General features: G+C 40.7%; 1 protein-coding gene across 9 annotated transcripts in view; it reads left to right on the top strand.

The window, feature by feature from the left end:
- ARMH3 (armadillo like helical domain containing 3) overlaps positions 1-12,968 on the top strand; it is a 177,790-nt gene that overhangs the window by 53,330 nt on the left and 111,492 nt on the right. The window lies entirely within an intron of this gene.

Raw genomic sequence — 12,968 nt, 5'->3', positions numbered from 1 at the left:
AGGGAGGCTTCTGTGTGTTTCCTGGGGATGAGTAATCCCAGGAGGAATGTCTTAGGGAGAGGGGGTGGGGAGGGGGTGGAGAGATGGGGGAAACCCTGTTCTTTGTGTTACATCTGGCATTATTACTGTTTACAGACAGTGTCAGTTTTACCACTCCCCCTGTGCCAGAGACAAAAACAGCAAATTACAGTGTTTACTTTTGTCTTTGCATCCATTTGGTAGCCCAGTAAAGTTACTGCCACCCCTGTGGGGGGAAAGAGTGGCTCTTCTCTAAGGGTACAATTAATACTGGCTTGCCACCCCTTTCTTTTGTTGCATCTAAATTGGAGGTTTCAGAAAAGCAGAGGAGACATGTTTCCTGAGGCATTTGCTTGCTGATAGGTCCTGTGGCTTTTGTGACCTGATAGGACAATAAAATCTTCTCCAGATGATTATAGTGGTAAATTGTTTGCCCCACCCTTGGGAGAGCTTCTCTGTATTCTGAGCAGAGAAGTGTATGTGAGTGTCAGAGGCTTTGTGAGAAACAGGCCAGTAACCCCACCCCCTCCCATGGAATTCATCTCACTTGTTGTGACACATGGTTTCCTCCCAACCCAATTTGGCTTTCTAAATTTAGTCCTTCATAATGGGAAGTAGAGATCTTTAATTAATGGATTAGCAAATTTGCAGTTACTGCCTATAGTGGTGAAGGGGGAGTAGGATAACAACACCAAGTGGCAGTAGTGGCATTTTGATATTTTAGGAGAAGAGTATGATTATGTGAGAGTTCAAAATTGAGAGAATGTCAGAAAAGCTAAAGAGAGATCAAAAGATTGAAATGACTAAAGTTTGAATTTCTTAGGTTGGAACAATTCTTTTTAATATAAAGGACTCTTTGGTTGCCTATGCATTAGTTGTATGATTAATTTAAAAATTTAGAATTAAAGAGAAAACACAAAAATGATGCAGATCTCTGGACATTAGTGTAACAAGTACAAATGGTTTATGCCTATAACTGGGATGAAGTTACACATTGTAGTACTAGAGTGGATGGCAGTAGTAATTTTGCCTGCCTTTGATTCTCTTCTGGTGTTGTTTTCTCTTTTATTCTATCACCTTTACTTTCTCTCCTAGCTATCCTTTCTCTTGCCCCTGGGAGCTCTCTGGCTTTTCTCCTATCCTTTCATCAGTTGTCCTCTTCCTCATTTTCTCCTCTTCTCTTGTCTTTTTCATTGCCTTCTCCTGTTCACGCTCGTCTGTCTCCCTCGGTCCTAGGGTTCTGTTTATTGTCTTACTCTCTTGCATTCTGTCCTTTGTGCTGTTGTTGTCATATGTTTAACTTTTATGTATTTTATAAACCCCAAAATACATTTCCATCATTTTTATTTAAAGAGGCAATTATCTTTTAAAGAAATTTTAAAAGTCTTTTATATTTATCTTTTCTGGATCTGCTTTCCCTATTCTGGTGAGAAACTGAAGCAAGAGACCATTCTTTATCCTGTATTGACTTTCTTTCTTTGAGTACTTCATGTCATGTTTAGCTCTGTGTATAATTATTTGCTATCTCAGGACTGATTGGCATGCTAAGGCCCTTGATAGGTTGAGAGGAGGTGTATATGAGTGTCATTAATGAGGCTTGGATGGCTGCTTGTTCCAGGCATAGGCATTTGTACTGGAGTTCTCTGCCAGGTGAGGTTAGCTCCTTTTCTGTGTAGACTGGGTGAGCCCCCCTGGGATTTGACTCCCTGTGTTCATACATGGAATATATATAGTGAGATGCAGAGCAGCAGGTATTAAGGAAAGCTGCAAAATACTAGACTACATCGGATGCATCAGAGCCCATAATAATGTATAATATTGTAATCAGTGAATATAAATGTGTCTATGGTGGATCCACCCACTCCTTGGCTGGTAATACCCCTCATATGTCGGTTTGCCTATGTTTTCATTCTTTCTTTGCCTTCTAGACGTATAGATTTGAGGGAGGTATGTGAAACTCATCATGGCAAATATGCTTATGTATACAGAAGCTTGCCCATACATGTGCTGCAAACTTTAGTTGAATTTTACTTACAAATAAAACTGGTAAGGCATGTGTTGTTAGGTCAGACACATGAGAGACCTCATGTGCCCGGGAAGCATGGATGGCAAGTGCCTTTTATTATTTGGAATGAGAGTGTTTAGTCTCACTGCTCTTTGGTTATTTTTATTCTTATACTGTTTGACTACCTTTTTCTTTTTGGGGAAGTAGCCAGGGATCCCCCTCCAAATTCCTATATGGAGTTTTCTGGTTTGGTTTTATGATAAGGAGGAGGCAGCTATATTGGTTGGGGCTTTAATCCTGCCTGATATGTTGGTTTTACAGATGTAATCCGTGACCTACTCCCTGCTGCCATGGTCTGTTTATATGATGCCTGTCACCATGGCATCTGAGTATATGCAGAAATATATTTAGGCTAACCTCAACTTGAATATAGAAAGGAAAAAGTCTTGTCTTTCTCATTACCCTATTTTCAGCAGTCACTGTTTTCCACCAAGTTATGGGAAGTTCAAAAGCTCTTCTCTGACCTCTAGGCTACACAGACTTCCTATTTTGAGTAAAAGATTAGGTCTTAAAATGCTCCTCTGATAAAGATAGAAAACCGAGTTTTAGGGTGAGATCCTAGTGAAATAGTTCTTTGCTTTTGAGAATGTAATGAAAGATATCTTTGCATCCAGAAAAATGTCCATTTGCGCATATGTATTTTGCATATAATTTCAGAGTTCATGGACCTTCTTCTGAAGCCCATCCATGATCCAATGTTAAGCATCTCAGTCTTTCTGTGACAGATTCATGTTGATATATGGCAGAAACCAGCACAACATTGTAAAAGAAATTATCCTCCAATTAAAAATAAATTAAAAAAAATTTTTTTAAATAATAAAATACAAGCCAAAAAAAAGTCTCAAGTTGGAATCCAAAGCGGGTGGGAGGAAGAATCTCTGTCTTAATTTTAGCGACTGGCCTCCCAATTCTGTCTTCACAAACATCTTTATATTTGGTTAGTTTTTCTTTATTTACTGACTGTATTGCATTCCTCCTGGGAACTTTCGTTTTATCTCTGAACTTGAGACTAAAGACAATGTTGGTCACTATGATTGGTTTCCTGTTATTCTCACAGAGCTCTGGGCTTCTGTTTTAGCATATCACATTGTTATGCTGTGTTTGCACATGTCTGTACAATGATTTGCTTAAATTATTTGTTTTTCCTTTTAAAAAAAATTCGTGGAGGGCAGGGCCTGAGTTTTAATCATTGATTTATTCTCAGCGCACTACTTGGCTTGTAACAGGGGGTCAGAAAATATTTGAGTGAATAAATAAATGGATGAATAGGTATGTAGAATTTCCATTGATGATGAGTCAGCATTCTCTTAAGGCAGCACAGTGTTGTGTTTGTACTTCAAAAAAAATAGTATTAGAATATTTGTTTTCACTTGTCTTTTGAGCTGACTTCATCACCTTTTTATTTGAATTGTTGGTATGAACAGGAGTGGTGGATGATTTATCTTTCCTTTGTCACTTTCTTCCTTACCTCCAGACACATGGATTGCTTTTAACCAAGTGAAAATGGAAACTTAGTTTCTAAGCCATTAACCAAGGAATGGGCGGAATGTTTAGAGAGAAGCATATAGTTGTTAGAGGGAAATACTTGAACAGAGAACTTCATGGAGTCAGCTTATTTTACTTCCATTGCAGGCAGAAGGGGCATTGGGGAGCCAGCCTGCGTTTAAATAGTGTAGCTTTCCACAGTCTGAAAACAGGTTGATTTAAAGACAGGTTTAAGTTGGCATTTTATATTTGGCATATATCTGTGGATCACAGTCCTTCTTACCCTTTCACTCTGCCACATATCTGGGTGATAAGTCATTATTTTTATCACCATTTGTTGGGGAATGTATAGAAGGATAAGTGACTTGCTAAGGATTATGGAAACCAGACACTAAATAGTCATGATCAGGACTTAGAGTTCCTGACTCCTATGCTCAGAAGCAGATCACTAGGCAACATTTGCCTCTCTGCAGGAAGAGAGGCCCCCAAAGCCCCCAAAACAATCTGTTCAGCTTCACTGTGCTAAATAGCATCCAAAGCATTCACAGCTTTGTGAAAAAGAGAAAAATTGTACTTGGCCTGACCTTTCAGATACCTACTGGGAAAAATAGAAAACTCAGAGAGTGTCACAGCTTTCTGGATCCAGCTGGCACACTCATCACTGACAGAAGTCTGTGGCTTCATGGTTAGGTACACCTTGAGACTGGGAATTGAGAGCTTTCATTGCATGCTTGTTATATTGTAGGTGTTATACAGGACTGGAAATTTTCAGGAGAAAGACTGACCTGAGCCATAGATATAGTTGGCAGTTCTTGTATGGGTATAGCTTTGACAGTTTGCCAGCCCCTCCTGATTTGGGGAAACTATCCTTTGAGTTTTTAATTGTCTGCTTCATTTAGTTTGGTTACTTTTTTAAACTTTGTATTTTGATATAATTATAGACTCACAGGAAGTTGCAAAAATAGTACAGAGAGTTCTTGTACCCTTCACCCAGATTCCTCCAATGGTGACATCTTACGTAACTACGATATTGCTGCTTTAAGTTTTGAAGAGAGTATGCAGGTGGGGAAGAAACATAGCAGTAAACAGCTAGAGTATATGGCAAGAGGAATTTTGGCAGCTGCTATTGCTATTTTGTTCTTAAAATTGCTTTTTAAATTGTTCTTCTTTTTTTCCCCAAATTTTCTCTGATTTAGGGGAATCTGTTACAAGATGTATTCTAGGCTTGATGTGCCTAATTAAGACTGCTCTAACTTCCATGTGCAAAAATATGGAGGCTTCTTTCTTCTGTGGATAATCAATTCTTCTTAAAGTTAGAATGTTCTAATGTGGGAGCATTCGAAGGTGTTTCTCTCTTTTCATAATTTTGTTATGGAAGATCCTGTATAGCAGTGTACAAAGCCCCAGGGCAGAAAAAGAATGCCAGGAAACCTTTTTTCCCTTCAAGTTACCACATTTGGCTAAATCTAAACTTTATACTATTTTGAATCTTTCTCTTAGAATCTTGGCAGAAGCAAAAGATAAGAATTCTTAACAAGTTTAGCCTGTTAGAAGGAGAAAAAGATTCCCACCTAAAAGAGTGAGAAATCTCTGTTCTTTTCTCTGCACAAAAAGGCACTTCCCATCCAGAGAAATGTCAACTCTGGTAGGCCCATTAGCATCTTGTCAACTAAAAAAGGCAGAGGAAAGAGTAGTTGTGCTTTTGTTGTGCTGCCTGTACTGGTTGTGTAGGAAAGTGTCATTTGATTTCATAAGGTATCATCATTCCCTGGATCTTGAGTGAGCAGGACAAGTTTCTTAGTGGTTTTTCCCTCATTTGAGCAGAAAGTAAAGTTCTTGGTTCTACATCAGATGGCTCCACTGAGTCATGGTCTCATTAACTGAGATTTCTTCAAGGGTGATTTTGACTCTTTTTCATTTGGTCAGTGTTTGAAAAAAGCAGTAGGTATCTAGGGCCCTAGAAAAAGATGGTGGCCTCTAAGCATGCTTAGTTAGAAGCAGCTGCACAGAATGTGGAGAAGGCAATGGCACCCCACTCCAGCACTCTTGCCTGGAAAATCCCGTGGACGGAGGAGCCGGATGGGCTGCAGTCCATGGGGTTGCGAAGAGTCAGACACGACTGAGCGACTTCACTTTCACTTTTCACTTTCATGCATTGGAGAAGGAAATGGCAACCCACTCCAGTGTTCTTGCCTGAAGAATCCCAGGGACGGCGGAGCCTGGTGGGCTGCCGTCTATGGGGTCGCACGGAGTCAGACATGACTGAAGCGACTTAGCAGCAGCAGCAGCAGCACAGAATGTGTATGGGATCTTGCATTGCTCCATATGGGAGCAATGGGAACTTTCATATAATAACTTACTTTCATGGTAAGGAGGGTGGGTGGTAACTGTGAGGACTGCAGTGTCCCCAAGTAAATGGGGAATTGGAGATAGTTGAGAATTTTATTTTCTTTTTTAGCAGATACACTTCATTTGCAAGGAAAATGGTAAGACAGAATCTAACTTCCATTTAAAGAAAGGATTTGTTCTTTTCTCCAGTTCATCTAGGACATAGAGCCTTTAGACAGCACAGGTTGTTGACGTACTGACTTTTTATTGTGCTAAAATACACATAACATAAAATTTACTATCTTAACCATTTTTAAGTGTATGTTCAGTGGTACTAAATACATTCACACTGTAATGCAGGCATCACCACTATTGTTCCCCATAACTCTTCATCTTCTAAAACTGAACCTCTTCCCCTTTCCCCTCAGCCCCTGGCAACCACCAGTCTATCTTCTCTCTTTATGATTTTGACTACTCTTAAGTACTGCATGTAAGTGGAATGATTCAGTATTTGTCTCTTTGTGACTTGACTTATTTTACTTCCAGTATCCTGAAGGTTCAAGAAATAAGATTCCCCCCTTCTTGCAGAGTTATCTATTTTTTGTTATTATTTTTGTTTATTTTTATTTATATATTTATTCTGGCTGCATTGCATGGCTTGTGGGATCTCAGTTCCCTAACCAAGGTTTGAGCTAGGACCTTCGACAGTGAAAGCCCAGAGTGCTAACCACTGGACCACCGGGGAATTCACTGTTACTTTTGTTTTTGACTGTAGGCTCTGTCTGTACTGAGGATCAGCCTGAGGTGTAAACTTAATCTTTTCTTAGATCTTTTATGAGCTTTTTTCTTGGGCATGTGCAGTCACTCTCTAATTTTCCTTGAATATACAGTTGTTTCTGAATGTCCTAGTTTTTGTTTGTTTGTTTCTGAATGCTCTTCTTGATTAATGTTTTTATTGTCCTAGTATTTACCTTTTCTCTTTAAATGGAAGCATAGTTGATTTACAGTGTTGTGTTAGATTCTGCTATACAGCAAAGTGACTAAATTATGCATATGTATTTATTGTTTTCCATTATGGTTTATCTCGGTATATTGAATATAGTTTCCTGTGCTGTACATTAGGATCTTCTTGTTTATCCCTTCTGTATGTTATAGTTGGCACATGCTAACCCCAAACTCCAATCTATCCCTCCCTCTCTCACCCTCCTTAGCAACCACAAGTCTGTTCTCTCGGTCTGTGAGTCTGTTTCTTAGATAATGTTCATTTGTGTTGAATGTCCTAGTTTTTACTGTCTGGCTCCTGAAAGAGGAAAAGCAAAAAATGAAGGTGGGGAAAAAAAGGGGCACTGGCCCCTTAGGCCTAGATGTCACTTATCTGTGGGGGGGACAGGCTTGTAACAATAAGGGGAAGTGCAACAAAAATGGCTGCCCACCTATTTGTCTGCATCTCTGTGATCAGAAGCAGCAATCAGTGATCATAGCACAGATTCCCCAGTATTTGGAAGATACGGCCCTTATTGCCGTATCTGGGAGCTGGTCCACCCTAGCTCCTGCAAGTTGTGTGCAAGCTGCTCTAGAAACAGGTGCACAGTTGCTTACCACAGGCCTGGGATTGGGGATAGGTAGCTGCATGTACTAAGAGTTGAAATTGACCAAAGTGAACCAAATTTACCATCCAGATTTTTCTGTAGAAGTTTCAAACCTTCATCAGAGTCCAGAGTTCTACATAGTTACGTCAGACAGATTCTGCCAGGGCAATTATTGTCCTGGCAGAGGATTCTGGGAGAGAGATTGCTGATGTTTCATGTTCTGCCATCTTCCCAGAATCCTCCCACTGGGTATACCGACTTTTGTGCTCTGTTCACCTGGAGAGGCTCGTAGCATATAACCAAAGCCGTTTCATTTTCTTGTCGGATTCATTGGTCTCTGTTTCAGTAAGGTGCTTGGGTTTAACAGCCAGCCAGATGCCTGTATTCTGAGAACGCACCTAGTCCATTTTTAAATTATTCTGTTGGTCAGTGTTGGTTTCTAAGTCCTTCCTGTGCCACTTTGCTGACTGACAGTGAGCCTACTGATTGCTGGCAATGCCCCTGAGTAATTGGTGATTTTGTGCAGAGATGTTCGAATTGCTAGAGTTTATAGTGCCTCTGGGGTTTCAGAGGCATTGCCTTGTTCAGTTCAGTCGCTCAGTCTTGTCTGACTCTTTGCGACCCCATGGACTTCAGCATGCCAGGCTTCCTTGTCCATCACCAACTCCCAGAGCCTACTCAAACTCAACGTCCGTTGTGTTGGTGATGCCATCCAACCATCTCATCCTCTGTCATCCCCTTTTCCTCACGCCTTCAATCTTTCCCAGCATCAGGGTCTTTTCCAGTCAGTCAGTTCTTCACATCAGGTGGCCAAAGTATCGTTTGAGCTTCAGCTTCAGCATCAGTCCTTCCAGTGAATATTCAGAACTGATTTCCTTTAGGATGGACTTGTTGGATCTCCTTGCATCCAAGGGACTCTCAAGAGTCTTCTCCAACACCACAGTTCAAAAGCATCAATTCTTCAGCGCTCACCTTTCTTTATAGTCCAACTCTCACATCCATACATGACTACTGGAAAAACCATACCTTTGACTAGACAGACCTTTGTTGGTAAAGTAATGTCTCTGCTTTTTAATATGCTGTCTAGGTTGGTCATAACTTTCCTTCCAAGGAGCAAGCATCTTTTAATTTCATGGCTGCAGTCACCATCTGCAGTGATTCTGGAGCCCCCCCAAATAAAGTCTGCTACTGTTTCCATTGTTTCCCCATCTGTTTGCCATGAAGTGATGGGATTGGATGCCATGATCTTCGTTTTCTGAATGTTGAGTTTTAAGCCAACTTTTTGACTTTCCTCTTTCACTTTTATCAAGAGGCTCTTTAGTTCTTCTTCATACTAGTGCTATTTGTAGCCTGTCCTTTGAGTTCTTCTATGTCTGTCCTAAGCTAGTGAGGTTCTAAGTATTTCTCTTCTATTGGTCACTGTGAAGTTACCCATTTTCCCTAATGATCAGGTTTTGCCTTGGGATCTGTGGCCTCTCATCCTAACTCCATGCCAGGCCACAAAATAGGGCCTGGCTTAGTCTTGTCTTTGCTTTCTATGTCTTTGTCTTCATAGCAGGTAAAAGCTGTTCACAGAGACTGCTCTCTCTGACCTGATTCTTCAGAGACATTTATTTGTGCTCTGCTCTCTGCCTCCTTCCTGTTTTTAATCTTATTTAAATGTCATTCACTTGGTTTTGTAATTAAACCTCCCCTCTGCTTCTCTGAGGCAGGCGCTGAGCTACCACTTAATTGTGTCTTCCCGTGGTTGGCTTGTTCCTCTCTGCACCTGGTTTACCTCAATGTGGGGAGAGGTTTTAGTTCTGGAGAAGTTCCCATATCCATTATTCACTCCACGCTTCTACACGACAACATGGTTTGCTGCTTGCTACCTTCTTTTCTTCCACTTAAATTCAAAGTAGAATAGAAAAAGTCTGGGAAAGTCTTCATTGTGTCGGGTATATTAATGCTAGGAACAGCTCTGTGAACAAGGTTCCTTGTGCAGTGAGGTGGCCTTGTGTCGGACAGCAGGATTCTCAGGTGGGTGGTATTGAAATCTTCACATTTAAAAAACAGATTGGCTGCTTTTGCCTCTGTGAATTCACTTGGGACGCAGGGAACTGTCAGGGTACCCATTCCTGGCTCAACTTTCCAGAACCTGTGCACTATCCTTTGTTCTACTTGTGTTTGCATACAGAAAAGTCAGAACTTCTGCATCCTGCTGCCATATTTGATGCACAGTACTCTCCAAGGAAAGAAACCTGGAGAGCTAAGTAGGAGACTGACACTTGCCTCTAGTACAGAGTCAAAGAGGCAACATCCAGGCCAGAATAATAGAGTGTGTAGCCTTTCCCTTCTCCAGAGGAATCTTCCCAACTCAGGGATCGAACCCAGGTCTCCCACATTGCAGGCGGATTCTTTACCAGCTAAGCTACAAGGGAAGCTCAGGGATACTGGAGTGGGTAGCCTATCCCTTCTCCAGCAGATCTTCTTGGCCTAGGAGTCAAACTGGGTTCTCCTGCATTGGAGGCAGATTCTTTACCAGCTGAGCCATCAGGGAAGTAAAGAGGCAGCAGTTGCAGCTAGTTTATAGTTCCTGAAAGCGAATCCAGACACTTAAGTTTTCAAAGTGCTTGGTGGACTTTCCAGTGAAGAAACAAATGTGTATGGAGCACCCACTTCCTTACAACTTAAACTTGTTGAATGTGTAGTGGAATACCTCAGATGTTTCACTGACATAACTTCTCTATTTTTCACTCAGTGCAGTTTAAGAGTATTTGAAGCCAGGGATCTGGATCCTCCTTTAGTAGGAATAAAAAAGATTTAGGAGTCAAACCCAGTATCCCCAAGGATTTCCTAGAATATTGTTAGAATAGTTGACCCTTAAAGAAGTTGAGGTTTTGAGGTGCTTATACCCAGCCCCCCACTCCAACCTTGTCAAAAATTTACCTATAACTTTACAGTCTGCACTTCCTACCAGCAGTCTCACATCTGTGGATTTGACCAACCACAGATCATATAGTAACATAGTATACATTTATTTTTAAAAATCTAAGTATAAGTGGACCCACACAGTTCAAACCCAAGTTGTTCAAGGATCAACTGTACTTCAGTGTGTTGTTAGCTTTGACTATCAGCTTTGATGATTATTCTGAAAACTGCCGTGGTATTGTCTTGAAGGCTGTGCAGTGCTCATTTTGAATTTGTATTCTTGCTCAAGTGTTCATGACTCTCTGTTGATTGAGTATATTGGGTACCTTTTATTTTCCCATCAAAACACTTTTGTATGTTTGGCTCTGTACTCAGTACTGTGTACCATGATGTAAATTTCAGCCCATCAGTTATGCTGAGGTTACAGAAAGTTGGGATGGAGTATTTGCAGGGCTCATGCTAATGTCTGTGGAAAGAAAAATATTGGCCTCTTGTTTTTCAATTGGTAAAACATACATAAAATTTTATCATTTTAAGTGTAAGCTCAGTGGCATTAAGTACATTCATATTGTTGGGCAACCATCTCTTCCTTCCGTCTCCAGAATTTTAAAAGTTTTCTTAGACTGAAATTGTATCTATTAAACAGTAAGCCTGTATTCCTCCCTGTCTACACCTCTAGCAACCACCAATCTGCTTCCTGTCTCTATGAATTTGATTTCTCTACGTCCTGCATGTAAATTGAGTCATGTGGTATTTGTCCTTCTGTGACTGACTTTTTTCACTTAGCATAGTGTCTTCATGTTTCACCTATGTTTTAGCATGTGGCAGAATTTCCTTTTTCAGGCTGAGTAATATTCCACTGTATACCACATTTTTTAAAATCTATTTTTTATTTATTTATTTATTTTTTAATTTTTAAAAATTTTATTTTATTTTTGAACTTTACAGTATTGTATTGGTTCTGCCATATATCAAAATAAATCCACCACAGGCATACACGTGTTCCCCATCCTGAACCCTCCTCCCTCCTCCCTCCCCATACCATCCCTCTGGGTCGTCCCAGTGCACCAGCCCCAAGCATCCAGTATCGTGCATTGAACCTGGACTGGTGACTCGTTTCATATATGATATTATACATATTTCAATGCCATTCTCCCAAATCATCTCACCCTCTCCCTCTCCCACAGAGTCCAAAAGACTGTTCTATACATCAGTGTCTCTTTTGCTGTCTTGTATACAGGGTTATTGTTACCATCTTTCTAAATTCCATATATATGCGTTAGTATACTGTATTGGTATTTTTTCTTTTTGGCTTACTTCACTCTGTATAATAGGCTCCAGTTTCATCCACCTCATTAGAACTGATTCAAATGTATTCTTTTTAATGGCTGAGTAATACTCCATTGTGTATGTATACCATAGCTTTCTTATCCATTCATCTGCTGATGGACATCTAGGTTGCTTCCATGTCCTGGCTATTATATACAGTGCTGCGATGAACATTGGGGTACATGTATCTCTTTCAATTCTGGTTTCCTCAGTGTGTATGCCCAGCAGTGGGATTGCTGGATCATAAGGCAGTTCTATTTCCAGTTTTTTAAGGAATCTCCACACTGTTCTCCATAGTGGCTGTACTAGTTTGCATTCCACATTTAAAAAAAAAAAAATTATTTTTTAATTGGAAAGTAATTGGTTTATAATGTTGTATTGGTTTCTGCCATACATCAACATGAATCAGCCATAGGTATACATATATCTCCACCCTCTTGAACTCCCTCCCTCCTCTCAGCCCATCCTGCCCCTCTAGGTTGTCACAGAGAACCAGGTTGAGCTTCCTGTGTCATATAGCAAATTCCCACTGGTGTCTGTTTTACATGTGGTATCAGTGCTGCTCTCTCAGTTCATCCCAGCCTCTCCTTACTCACCTGTGTCTACAGTTCTTTCTCTATGTCTGCATCTCTGTTATTGCTCTACAAATAGGTTCATTAGTATATTTTTCTAGATTCCATATATGTGTGCTTGGTTGCTTAGTCATGTTGGACTCTTTCTGACCCCATGGACCGTAGCCCATCAGGCTTCTCTGTCCATGGGGATTCTCCAGGCCAGAATACTGGAGTGGGTTGTCATGTCCTCCTCCAGGGGATCTTCCCAACCCAGGGATCGAACTCAGGTCTCCTGCATTGCAGGCGAATTCTTTACCATCTGAGCCATCAGGGAAGCCCAAGAATACTGGCGTGGGTAGCCTATCCCTTCTCCAGGGTAACTTCCCAACCCAGGAACCGAACCAGGGTCTCCTGCATTGCAGGTGGATTCTTTACCAGCTGAGCTACCTGGGGAGCCCTAGATTCCATATATATGCATTAATATATGATATTTGTTTTCCTCTTTCTGACTTACTTCACTCTGTATAACAGGCTCTAGGTTCATCCACCTCACTAGAACTGACTCAAATTCGTTCCTTTTTATGGTTGAGTAATATTCCATTGTATATTTGTACTACAACTTCTTTATCCATTCGTCTGTTAATAGACATCTAGGTTGCATCCATGTCCTGGTTATTGTAAGTAGTGCTG

This window comes from Bos taurus, chromosome 26 (genome assembly GCF_002263795.3).
Source record: "Bos taurus isolate L1 Dominette 01449 registration number 42190680 breed Hereford chromosome 26, ARS-UCD2.0, whole genome shotgun sequence".
Lineage (NCBI taxonomy): Eukaryota > Metazoa > Chordata > Mammalia > Artiodactyla > Bovidae > Bos > Bos taurus.
This window is presented reverse-complemented; position numbering and strand designations above follow the sequence as displayed.